This window comes from Xiphias gladius, chromosome 9 (genome assembly GCF_016859285.1).
Source record: "Xiphias gladius isolate SHS-SW01 ecotype Sanya breed wild chromosome 9, ASM1685928v1, whole genome shotgun sequence".
Classification (NCBI taxonomy): Eukaryota; Metazoa; Chordata; class Actinopteri; order Istiophoriformes; family Xiphiidae; genus Xiphias; species Xiphias gladius.
In genome coordinates this window covers 5,405,011-5,417,476 of record NC_053408.1, presented here as the reverse complement: position 1 = coordinate 5,417,476, position 12,466 = coordinate 5,405,011, and the positions used below count along the sequence as shown (strand labels likewise).

Here is a 12,466-nt window from a genome sequence, read left to right as displayed (position 1 = left end):
GATGCCTCGTCAGTCTTTTATAATGCTTGACACTGCTGTAGCCAGTTCGCTCACTGAGGTGGTGGACAAGCCATACTGACACTGTTCAAAGATCCAGTATTCGACAGTTTCATAATTTCTGCCTAAATCAACTTTAAAAACACTTTTGTTTTACTGGTGGTTTTATTTATAGCTATTATCTATATTAATTCTATCTCCAGTGTCAGCTGTACACCGTTTATTGTTCTATTTACTGTGTCATCTCTGGTAATGAAGTTTATTGTTTAACTATAAAAAAAAAAAAATCCTCATTCATGCATCTTTGTCATAACTCAAATAATTAAATTTGAGGGATTCCTTACAAAAATATATTCATTACCTGTTGATATATAAAAAACAAACAAACAAGCATCTACATCATATCAGAATGGGCCTCTAAACTCAAAACGGCCATCTCAAATTTCCCTTTCCATGAATCCACATTGCAAGCGTGTGTGTTCATGTGAACGCATACCAGGATGCAATTTCTGAAAGACAGAGGGTAAAATATTGCAGGGTAAAACATCACCTCCACCACTTTTCGTTCATCGCTGTGTCTTTGCTCACTGGCAAACCATGTGTAAATAAAAAGCCGTTTTGCTAGTATCTCTAATCTCGAACGCAACGGACAAGCAAAGGAGGAATTCCATTGACTACAGTATCGAACCTCTCCTCCACAGGAATGTATTCACATCAGGTTAGGACTAAACTTCCTGAGCCACCACTGCATCATTTTCCCATTTCCAATTTTTCAGCAAAACACTTCAGAGCTTTCAAGTGAATTTTGCCGTCATTTACATAAAGTTAATTAACAATCGTCAACTTTCGAAAAACTTGTTTTCTTTCCTGAGTTGTCTTCTGGTCCCACAATGTTTTGATAGGCAATTCCCTCATGTACCCTAGAAAACAAATGGGGCCAAACTCTGCAACTTTGTGGATCTTGACTGTTACTTAGCAGGCAGTGTACTGTATCACCTGTTCACATTCAGCATACTGGAAATGAATGCAGCAGAGGGGACACTGCCTGCTGCGGGTCAAGCCCATTTGTCTATTAGCTACAACTTCCTAGCAGATCTACTCATCAGCCGGCCTGGTCTCGCCAAATGGCGTGTGAATGACGTGCCAATGTCCCCAAGTCATGTCGTGTGTTATCACTACCGCCTTATTTGCTTTTCACGTGTCATTTCACACCAGGTCACTTTTCTACCGACTAACCCCCAAACCCCTAATGTTGGCGTGTGGGGAGCCAGCGGGGAGAGGCTGAAAAGAACTCTGTGGCATCCAGACACCGAGTGCCTTGGACTGCCTTTTAAGAACTGCAGCAGCAAAGAAAATCGGTATAAGATAACGCAACCACCTCCAACACCCACTTATACTTTAAGAAACCAACCTAAATTGCGCTTACCATTAAAAAAAAAATAGAACATCTGAGCAGCAGCCTGGCAGGTATCTATGCTTTAAGTGACAGGTACAGGTTTGAAGGACAATGCGAGTCCGCTGAATTAACACGGATCACCTCTAAACAATCTAACCTTCTTAACAAACACGTGCCATCTGTCAGTCTACTCTCAAGGCATAGAAAGTCTGCAGATGTTTGACAGCCACCGCTATTTTGAGCCCAAGCTTGATCTTATTCAGCGTTGATCGAGATGAATGAAGCGCGTAGGCAAATGCAGTCTGGAAGCTCCCCTGGCAGAGGGGGCCGGAGCCTTCAAAGCGTTGAGAATGGGATCTGGTTAGAGAGCTGGTTTTAAAGCATCGCCTAAGATTAGCCCCTTTCTTAAAATCCATCTCATTACAGCGGTTACATGTCATAAAAGAGTGGGAGATGACGGGAATGCGACTCGGCCCTTGATGCTGCAACTAGCGTGGTACTGGAGCCTCAAGTGAAATGTGTTTCTCCCTCTCCCTCTGTCTCTCTGTCTCTGTCTGGATCCCAGACATTCAGGAGGCATAAAAATTATGACTGACCAAAGGAAGGACATACTGAGGAAAGAGCATGGACCGAGTTAATTTTCTCCTGTATTTAATGGCTGGTCTGAGAAAGAGTATTTATAAATGTGTGTGTGTGTGTGTTTGTGTTATCCTTCTGTGCTAACATAGTGAAAACACTGACTACTTGACTAACCAACCTCTGTTTCATTACCTCTCATGACCTCTGTGGCTCCATGTTAAAAATGCATGCTTCAGGGCCTCCCATGTCTTGCTGGCTAGATGAAGAGGGGGACATAATATAGTTTCCTTGGAACTGGCATTAACGCTCTGTGGGGTTTTCAGCTGGATATCAATTAGGGGCTCATTAGGCGTTTAGAAATGGCAGTCCCTCTGGCTTCCTGTCGCCAGCTGTGAAGCTGGCTGACCCTGACCTTGAGGGGAAGGCTTGGCACTCTCGCTGTCTGTCTGTCAGGACTTGGCTTTCGCAAATTCATCACCATTCGAGATCAGTGACTTTCATCAAAAGATTATATAGCAGCACACACACACCAGACTTATAGCCGAGTCTCCGGTAATTGCCTGAATGCAGCGACGGAGCAAAGTACTCAGATCTTTTACTTAAGGAAAAGTAGCATTATCCCCCTGTACAGATACTCTGTTATAAGTAAAAGTCATGAATTCGGAATTTTACCTGAGTAAAAATAGTATCAGCAAGATGTACTTATACACCAAAAGCAAGAGGACCCATTATGCAGAATGGCCCCTTTCAGTGTACTGCATTATGCTATGCTATTGGATTATAATTTCTGATGCATGAATGTGTAAGCGTCACTTTAATGTTGCGGCTGCTAACGGCGGAGCTACATTAACTACCTTATATACTGCTGGACAGCACACATTATCATTTATTTATTTATTATATTTTCTATTAAGGATCCGACTGTGCAAATGAACTAGTAGCTAGAGCTGTCAGATAAATGTAGTGGAGTAAAAAAAAAAAAAAAGTACATTCACCTCTGCAATGTAGTAGAGCAGAAGTATAAAGTGGCATAAAATGGAATGGCTCAAGTATATCCAAAAAAAAAAAAAAAAAACTGTACCTAGGCATAATACTTAAGTAAATGTACTTAGTTGTTTTCCAATACTGTCCGGATTAAGAACTCAGTCTTTTATGCTTTCACAGTTACAGAGTGTATGGCAGAGAAATGCATTTCGCTCTGTGTGTGTTGCTATATGTTTGCATGTTTACTCACCCGGCCTCGTTCAGCGCTTCTTTATGCCTGCCCCTCGGTGGGTAGTTCGGGGCAGAGGTGGCACGGAGTATTTTTAGACAGACTCAGAGGGGACTCGTTGTTCCGGCTGCTAACACAATGAACTCTCATGCCTGAGCAAGGACATATTTTGGTGACTGGAGGCTAAGCAGTAGACCACTCCCATACCTTAAAAAAAAAAAAAAAAAAAAACAACAAAAAACCTATTGATGAAGAAGGCCACTTACTGAAACTAGCCCTGGTGCTGTGTATGGAGTCTGTCAACAAGGCCATTACTCTTTTCATATCATAGGAAACTGGCTAATCCTTAGAAAAAAGGTTTAAATGCATTTTGTGGGGCACAGAACATTCTGCATTTACACACATATACAGGATCTTTGAAAACCCAGTGATAGACTAAAAAGTGTATCACTGGGTTTAGTACTTTAGACTGCATTTTACTTACATTACACTACGCGAACACCAAGGGGTACACTGCTGAAGATCCCACAGTCAAGCTGCAGTGGAGACTTTCCATTTGCAAAGGACAAGCCCCTACAGTTGTAAGCACCGTGGTCAATAATCTGACATTTGGTTGAACTGAGAAAACTGAGTACATCTTCTTCATCTGCACGTGCTTTCCCCTTTTGAAATTTACAAGTGCACATGGCCTGAGTAAAAAAACAAAAAAAACAACTCTGTCTGAGTAAAATACAAAAGTGTGGCTGAAAGGAGTCTTAAAAATAGCTTGCACACTGTGCCACGTAGCATTACAGGGCTCCAGACTGACAGTATGCACAGCAAGAGCCACTTCGCTTAGCTGCGATTTATTTAATCCAATTTTGTTGTTTGTGGGGACTGTGTTCAGTATGTTTGGTAAAGCACTGTCAGTGCGTAATATTCCTTCTCTGCAATTCACATCGTATTTTTATTATCTTAATTACTTACTCATCGCTTATTAAAATCTTAAGCAGCTAAAATAGTTTGAATCTACTTCAACGGCAGGAAGATCAACAATGTCCAATTTCAGTCACATTATTTCATGTGTAGGGCATCTGTACTTTGTAAACTCTGCATACGGCTGTGTTTCATATTTAAAAGAAGCTGGGGACATAAAGTTAACAAGACGTTCTGCAACTAATGATTAGTTGTGATAGATTAATCTGTGGATTATTTTAGATGTATTATTACTTAAATTGTAACAAAATATAGACAAATGTCCCTGGCAAAGATGTAAAGCCCGACCATGAAGATACTCAAAGGGATTCAGTTTCAGTATAATGATATGAATTAGAGAAAACCTGAAAACCACTGAAAATTCACATTTCATATTCAAAATATAGTTAGTTCAAGGAATCTTAAAGGTGCTACTGAAGATGTGAAAAACAGAAAAAGAAGAGGTTTTTCATACAATCTTGGGCAGAGCAAGGAGCAAAGTTACGTCAAAAGCCTGTATTTTGTAATGATTCAAGTAAAAATCCTGTTTATTTGGAAAGCGGCAGGAGGCTCGGGCCGATTGCCCCGTTATACGCTGTTTTGCGCAAGTCCTTGTTTCCCCAAATCTCGACAACAGGGCTGGTGAATGCAAAGTGAGCACGACCCACAGAGCCACAGTAGCCACGTTTACGGGAAATACGCCAGGTTTGAAAAAAATGAATTATCCTTGAAATCTTTGGCACCGTGATTTACAGCCATTTATGCATTCTGGTCGCTCAATACAAAGGGTATCATTGAAAACAGCGCTGGTAGGGACTCAAAACAATGCTAGTTTTCATAAAAGCCTTTTTCTTCTACACTCCTACACTCATCGTCACACCCTGTCTTAGCACACAAAGCCAATGGAAGCAGCTGCATTTAAAAACAACGTGTCCTCTATGTTCTGCAGGCGCAGAAATGCCGGGCAAATTATGACCAAGTTAACCCGTTAATGGCGCCTCACATCACAGAGCTGAGGCCCATCTCCCACTGCTAACTGAGCACCACACATAGACGAACACTGGGGCTATTTAGATACGAGAGAGCACCAGTGTTTCATTGACAACTTTTCACGCCAGCCCACAGATCGCATTACAAAGCCTTGGCGGCACCGGCATCAACGTACGGGCATCAAGTAGGTGACGTGGGGGTAACCCTATTTATCTTACGCTTAACTTATTATAGCACGCAGTTAAAAAATGCACATTTTTCATGACGGATGGCCATGTCCCCGATAATTCGCTAACAGTGACACCAGATGTTGTGAGTCAGGAGAACGGGAGGCGGGGGCGACTACAACAGTTAGATGACGATGCTCTGGTGTGCACATGAGGCAGACTCGAATAACTAACTGGTGGGTGTACAACTATGCACTTTCACCATCAGAAGAGAGTCAAAAGGCTCACAGAGGTCATGGTTGCTCCTGAGCAACACGGCAAAACGACGGTTGTTGGTTTCATAGCTGCTGTTACGGCGACGAGACACAGCTTTCAAGCCTGATGAATACTCTGCCATTCATCTGCCGTCAGCAGCTGGGGCGGGCTCAAGCAGCTGCCTAATAGGCTAACAGGGATCTTTGGCTCCCAGGAGGAAAGTCTGAGTGGCGGACTGATTGCATACAGCCGCATAGCCAATCTAAGGCAATCTGTTATCTAACGGCCTAGCCATCTTGGCAGAATCAGGTAGTGGTCATGCAACTTAGCAGGAGGCACATATAAAATAATGTATGTAACACTTCTGCTCGTCTGGAGAGAAGTGATTAACTTGATTTCATTAAAGCTGCAATGCAGCACCAAAGTCTCCAGTCACAGCAGTAACTGCCAGAATGAAATATATCTGCAAACTATGGGGAAATGGCTAGAAATGACTTCCCACACATCCCAGGCTTAGCTAGCCAAGCCTCTGGTCTCAGGCCATGTCTGCTCAAATACATCAGTTTGAACGTGTCGTTGCATGTCAGCATCCTCTAGGCCTTATTAGCTCCTTAAAGATAATTTTCTACATCCACACTGACATGCCAAAACATCAGAACACCACTTAAATTTCCGTCTGCAGGGCATTCACAGGCCACTTGAGCCAGCAGCTGTACTCCATCTACGCCAAGTGGCTTTCCACCCTTTTCAAAGCCTTTTTTTTTTATTGTTTCGTTTATTGGTCAGAACACGGTTCTGATACTGACTCTGATTACTCGCAGTTGAAGTAGTGGTCCCGTTGATTCTGATGTTTGGCTTGCACAGGTAGACGTTTCGCACGCAGCACAGCGGACTGTGACCCGTACGAAAGGTCATTTCTGCATCTGTTTGTGTTCATGTGAGTAAGTACGAATCAGAAGGGGTTTTTTTTTTTTTTGCATGCTTTATAATTCAGAAGTAGGTTTTAATCTGGAAGTGCAGATAAAACTGAGAAGCAGCAAAGAAATTTCAGACTTATACAGCATAATCTCTACAGACAGGCCATCAGCCTTTTGTCTATTCGGATTTGAAACAGCAGATCTTATTACACACTCTCACTCCTGGGACATATAAATAGTTACCACACCACTGTAATGATGATCTGTAAGCAACGACTCAAGGCAACTGAACACATGCTGCTACCAGATACACAAAATACAATGCCGTGTAGCAGACAGACTAAAATATGAAGTTAAAAAAAACATTAACCTCAAGGCTATAATATATTGATGCAGTGCTCCAATTTATTGTTATGAAACCGTAACTAGGCCTAGATATCATAATAGTCTCCCCTTGTACATTGCGGACTAAAGCACTTTGATCCTGCGGTGTATTTTTGGTTGCGCTGCTGGAGTCTTTTTTTTTTTTTTTTAAAAAGGTGTATATCCAACTCCTTTGAAAAGAAACAGGCAACAACATGTACAAGACGTACAAAACCGTCTCGCCAGCACCTTTCTGCGAATCTCTTCTATTTGGGTCTTTCTGATATCGTAGACCTTTCCCATACATAATTGCACATATTCCAAATACTGCTGCACTGTTGTCATGGTTTTGTTTAAAGCACCTTTCTGCAACGACAAAGCCACGGAGAGCTATGTGAAGCTGAATTTGTGACAAATAATACCCCGGAAGAAACCGCAACGTTCTGAGTCTCAACCACAGCAACAGAGGGCTGAATCCTAAAACAAACTTCAAGATCTTCATCTAGTCAAAAAAGACTCTTTCGCACAAAGCAGGTGAGGAACAGAGTTAAAATGTACCCATCAGAGCTCAATGAATGTCAATGACTCCAAGCAGTAGAGGAGACAAAAGGGTAGCAACGGCTTACCCCGGCATTATTCCTCCAAAAGAGGAGGCAAAAAGCCAAGATGAAATGTCCCGGCTCACCTCGGCGTCTGTTCCCTAACAAGAAAGAACGAGGCACTGAGAAGACGCCTTTCCTGCATCATTATTACATAATCAAAGGGCCGAAATGAAAATGAGCGACATGCCTGGGGAGAATCCATCGCTCGTTAAAGGAGTTCAGGGCACCGTAGTTTCTTCCAAATGAGCCAATTTCTCCTACGTGAACCTGTGTTTTACTATACTGCCATTCATTAACTCTATACAAAGAGCACGATGCTGCTGCTGAGGTCCCCGTCGCCTTGCATGTCTGATATGACCGCCTTGCCCACAGTTTGGGCTTGAACTGAGTGACTGGCCAAGAAGGCAAGAAATTAGGACCAAAACACCCATTTTAATTCCCTTTACACTGCATTTCTCTAAACTGATGATCATGCTATTCATACTACAGATGACACAAACATGCGCAATCCTGTACATACAAAACTGAAACGCCTAGCATTTCGTCGTCCAACAGGCTTTTCCTGGCCTCCGAGACTTTTTTTTTTCCCTCCGACTTAAACGGCATGAAAGGGTGCCATTTGCCTCAGCGCTCAGGGAAATGACTCAAAACACACCCGAGGATGACACCCTCATTCCCCATGCAGGAAACAATCTCACATTTTCAGAGCTGATAAGATTCAGAGTGCGAAACCCAGTGCTGTCTGGCTTGGTCTCGGATGCAGAGCAGAAGAGCCATTTTTACTTCATTAAAAAACAAAAAAGACCTTTTCATATCTGAAGGAGCAGTCAAACACTCTTGTGCGGTTAGAAATCTCTTAATTAACTCCAACCACTTCAAAAGAATACAAAGTGCAATGTCAGATACAGTATGTATGTTATGAGTAGAAGTTGAATAAAACTGTTGCTTGTGACTATTCAAAGGAAAACTTAAGCTTTTCAGCTTTATTAAACTTAAACAAAATGATGCCATATCAGTGTGTAATTTTATATATATTATTTTGAGACAAATGGCTGTAATTTGCCTTTCTGATGTACCAACTCTGCCTCAGCCTGCCTCGCCCACTCCTGATTTAATCAGGGATTTTCTACATTTCCAAAAATGACTTTCAGCAGCCCACCGAACAAGAATGTGCTTGGACCTTTTAGCTTTGGGATGAGGTGAAAAGAAAGACAGTCGTGCTAAAATAAGAGTTTTTTTGTAAAAATGACCTGTGGCTGCTTTACACTGGGATCCACCCAGCCTATCGTCAGTGGAGAAACTGGTAATTCAATGTCTTCTACAATAGAACTCCCCCCTGCCCCAACAAGTCCTGCACATTAAAACAACAAAAGAGGCATTTTCTGGTCTGACGTCCTTTTTGGCACAACAACACCATTTGGCTGTGCCTTCTATAACCGTTACAAATCTCTGTTGACAAATAAATCAGTTTTATGACCTGACAAGGTTTGGTTAGGTTCACGCACAAAGAGGACTTGGTCAGATTTAGGGCAAGGCCAGGATTTGGGTTAAAATACGTATTTAGATTAGGAAACATCTTGGTTTTGGTTTAAAATGACTCCTTTGTTAAGGTTGAAAGACTTTTGACATCATGGTTACAATAATAAATACTTGTTTAAAGTCATGGGGCGATCGTGGTCATGCTCAACAGCAACAACAACAAAAAACAAAAAAACAAAAAAAAAGTTTCCCCATTTCCAACCAACGTTGACTGTTGGTTGGAAATGGGAAACAAACAGCGGTCTCCCGTGTTTCGCGTCATATTTCCCACAACCGCCGGAGGGCTGTGTCATTTTAGTGGTGACATGTGTCGTTTTGGGGGCGCCTGCCGAGACCACTGATGCGGTCGTTCTTCTCTGGGAGGGCAGAGCAACCCGTACATTTACTGAGGCCTGGTGTAAAATGGAAAGTGACATAAATGTCAGACGTCAAAGTGTTGTACAACTAAACTGTCATTTGTTCTATGGAAACACAACAGTTTTTTGCAATAGAAATATCAGGATGTTTCTACTTCTACCTGACATTTATCCACTGGCCTAAGAAAAATAAACCAATCAACAATATGGACTTAAATGCAAAAGTGTCACAAGTGGCTGTTTTTAATGGCATTAAGAAATTAAGTGTTTTTTTCTGTTAAGGGTTGGCCACTGAGATGCAAACTGAGATTTTACGTGCTGTGTAAACTGAATTTCTGACAATTGCACTCAATCAGGGCTGCGTAATTCATCATTTGATAACTGGGAGTTTGCTCACAATAGCAATAAATTAGCAATAAATTCAGCAATAAATTACATTTAAGCTGGTGCAATACGAGCATGCTGAGTTAAGAGCGGCTCCTTTCAGAGTCAGTTTGGATTCAAAGATTTGAAGCATGATTTATTTATACTGTAGGTTTCTTAAGTACAGTGTGAGGCTGAAGGTTGCTCTCTGTCAATTTAAGTTTCTGAGAAATCCTTCGCCCCCCCCCCGCCACCCGCCACAGCAGAATCTTTTATTTTAACCTTTGGCCTGTCAGCGAGCGGGATGGGAGGGACTGCGTTGGCTCTGGGCTGTGGAAAACAAGGCCTTGTCACTGTCCCCCCCCTTGAGCAGAGAGAGATAAGCACCGAAAGACAAAGAGTTTAGAGCTGGTCGACTGAAAGAGAAAAAACATCATGATCTCATAACGGAAAACCTCCACACTGTGGACTCACAGATGTGTGTCGGGACTCGGGTAGCAAGAGAGAAGCAAAACTAGTGCATGTCATTTACGTGATGAGAGAAAGCTTTGAGGATGGCTGTCTTTTATCTATTCCGAGCTGACAACCAAGAACTTGAATAAAAGAAGTACAGCGAGACAGCAGGCATCTCCAGCCTCATGCAAAATCCATGAGTGCTGGAACTCAAATCTTGCCAGTCTGAAGACCTATTTTTCTGATAAATGCTTTATCACGGCTTTTCTCTGGATGCCGGAAAGGCACAGCTCGTGAGTGTATGAGTGCGTGCACACCGTGCCCTAAAAATTACATTTTTCTTCACTGACAGCTTTGCCACTTGACAAACCTCTACCATGTTAAATCCTCACCGTATAAGCGAGTAACGTAAAACATCTAAAAATAAATAAATAAATACAAAAAACTATCAAGGTTTTCCCCATCCCGTAAAAATTCCCCAGAATTACTTTCCACCATATAAAGTGCTGAATGGTGCCGCGTAGGGAAATAAGAGTTTTCCTTTGCAAACAACAGGCATTACACAGATTAACGGCCTTTGTTGAAACATACTATTACCACATAAGTCCCTGTCGAGAAGGACCAGATGTCAGATAATAGGCTGTGCAGAGTGAGGTAGGTGCTGGCCCGAAGCCACTGAACAAGTAGGAACAGCTTCCTCCATTTAAACCTCTTCACTTTATGGACAGTTTGCTGTCTGGGTGGGCAACACCCCCCTTTTCTTCCTTGAGATGGTATACCTTAAATAAAAAGCTTACACACGGAGGAAAATTTAACTGTCCCAAACGTGTAACCTCCAGTAATTGTGTATTTGTGTAGACATTTAGTACATAATAATCTCAATATGCATTCACCCCGTTAGATGCAGCAGGGGCCCCCCCGTTTCAAAATTCATCCGCAAATTCTTTTGGAAGCCTCCCTGCTCTTTAAAACGGCATGTGTGAACCACTATCACCAATAAACCACATAACGTTAGGGGAAAAACAAACAGCAACGCGTTGCACGGTTCTAATACGAAAAGTGGTGAAAATGCATTACACATGTTGCAGACTGCTGAGGAGGGGGGGGGGATTTTGCTTGTTATTGTGTTACAAAGAACCAGCTAAGTCAATCTCATTAAACACTACTGGCGGTGTTTACGGGCTTAGCCGGCTGGCCGGGCTTCGCCTGTTGTGAGCAGCGGCAAAATGGGCATCACAGGTTAGAGATCGGCTGCCGCAAGAGCCCGACACCTTCCGAAAACGTTTTTTAAAAATCAGATGTTTGGGAGACACCGTCCGTTTAGCGGCGCAGCCCGATAAACTTGAACGTGAAATCGGGCGCAGCTCGAGAGAACGCAGAAGTTGCGGTTCAAGAGAACAGGCGGACGGACAGATTACCTCTCCTAGACCTGGACCTTTGTTTTTCTGGCCGGCTTTGGCATCACATTCGTGCCTCCTCTGCCGCTGTCGCTTCTGCTGCCGCTGCGGCTCCGGTGCCTCGTCTGCTGCAGCGCTCCGTGCGGCTCCTCAGTCCAAAATTAACCGACCAGCCCGCACGTTTCCAGTCGGTCCGCGATCGCTCGAGCGAGCGAGCGACTCTGAAGACAACCGCAGCCGATCGCAGCGGCGACGCTCGGTCCAAAGGCGGAGGACGGTCACGGCAGCGACACCCATGGGTGTGCGCGGCGCCCGATCGGTCTGCAGCAGGTCGCGGTGCCCGAGCTGACGGCCGCTTCTCGCCCGCCGAACGCGCCGAGTGTCGTGGCCATTCACGACATGTGAGCGTGGTGCAGTCGGAGGCGGTCGGTGCCCAGTGCCACGCAGCGCCGCAACATGGAGCGCCGACCTGCCTTTCCCTGGATCAAGTCGCTTGAACGCATCCACTATGACACTTCCGGTGCTGCTTTTCAAAATAAAAACACCCTAGCAGCGGCGCGGTTCACAACGTCTGGTGCACGGCGCGCAAACCGAAATCGCGAACGGGCGATGCTTCGAAAACACGCGAACGTGACGAAAACGAATGTCATTTCATTCCGTTTCGTCGACCATCGCCGGCGCGTTTCCGGTATTCAGTCGCTTTTTCTCTGAGCGGCTTGACGCAGCCGACATGCCCGGCGAGCAGACGCAGCTCAGCAACGAAAATACTGTGGGAGGCACGTCTAATGAATTATTTATGATGAAAGGAGGAACTAATACCTAAATCATTCATAATTATTCACGAGAGAACAAGGTCGATGCCAATCAAAGTTCAATTCCTCTCCCCTGCGGACCGCGGCGTTGGCCATTTGAGGTGATCGATGGA

The 12,466-nt window shown here is 43.7% G+C and overlaps 1 protein-coding gene across 3 annotated transcripts in view; it reads right to left on the bottom strand.

The window, feature by feature from the left end:
* tanc2b (tetratricopeptide repeat, ankyrin repeat and coiled-coil containing 2b) overlaps positions 1–12,142 on the bottom strand; it is a 140,590-nt gene extending 128,448 nt beyond the window's left edge. For all 3 annotated transcript variants that reach the window (XM_040135591.1, XM_040135592.1, XM_040135593.1), the window contains exon 1: positions 11,563–12,142. The gene's annotated coding sequence lies outside the window, so the exon portion shown is untranslated. The remainder of the gene's footprint in view (positions 1–11,562) is intronic.
* Positions 12,143–12,466: the final 324 nt, after the last annotated feature.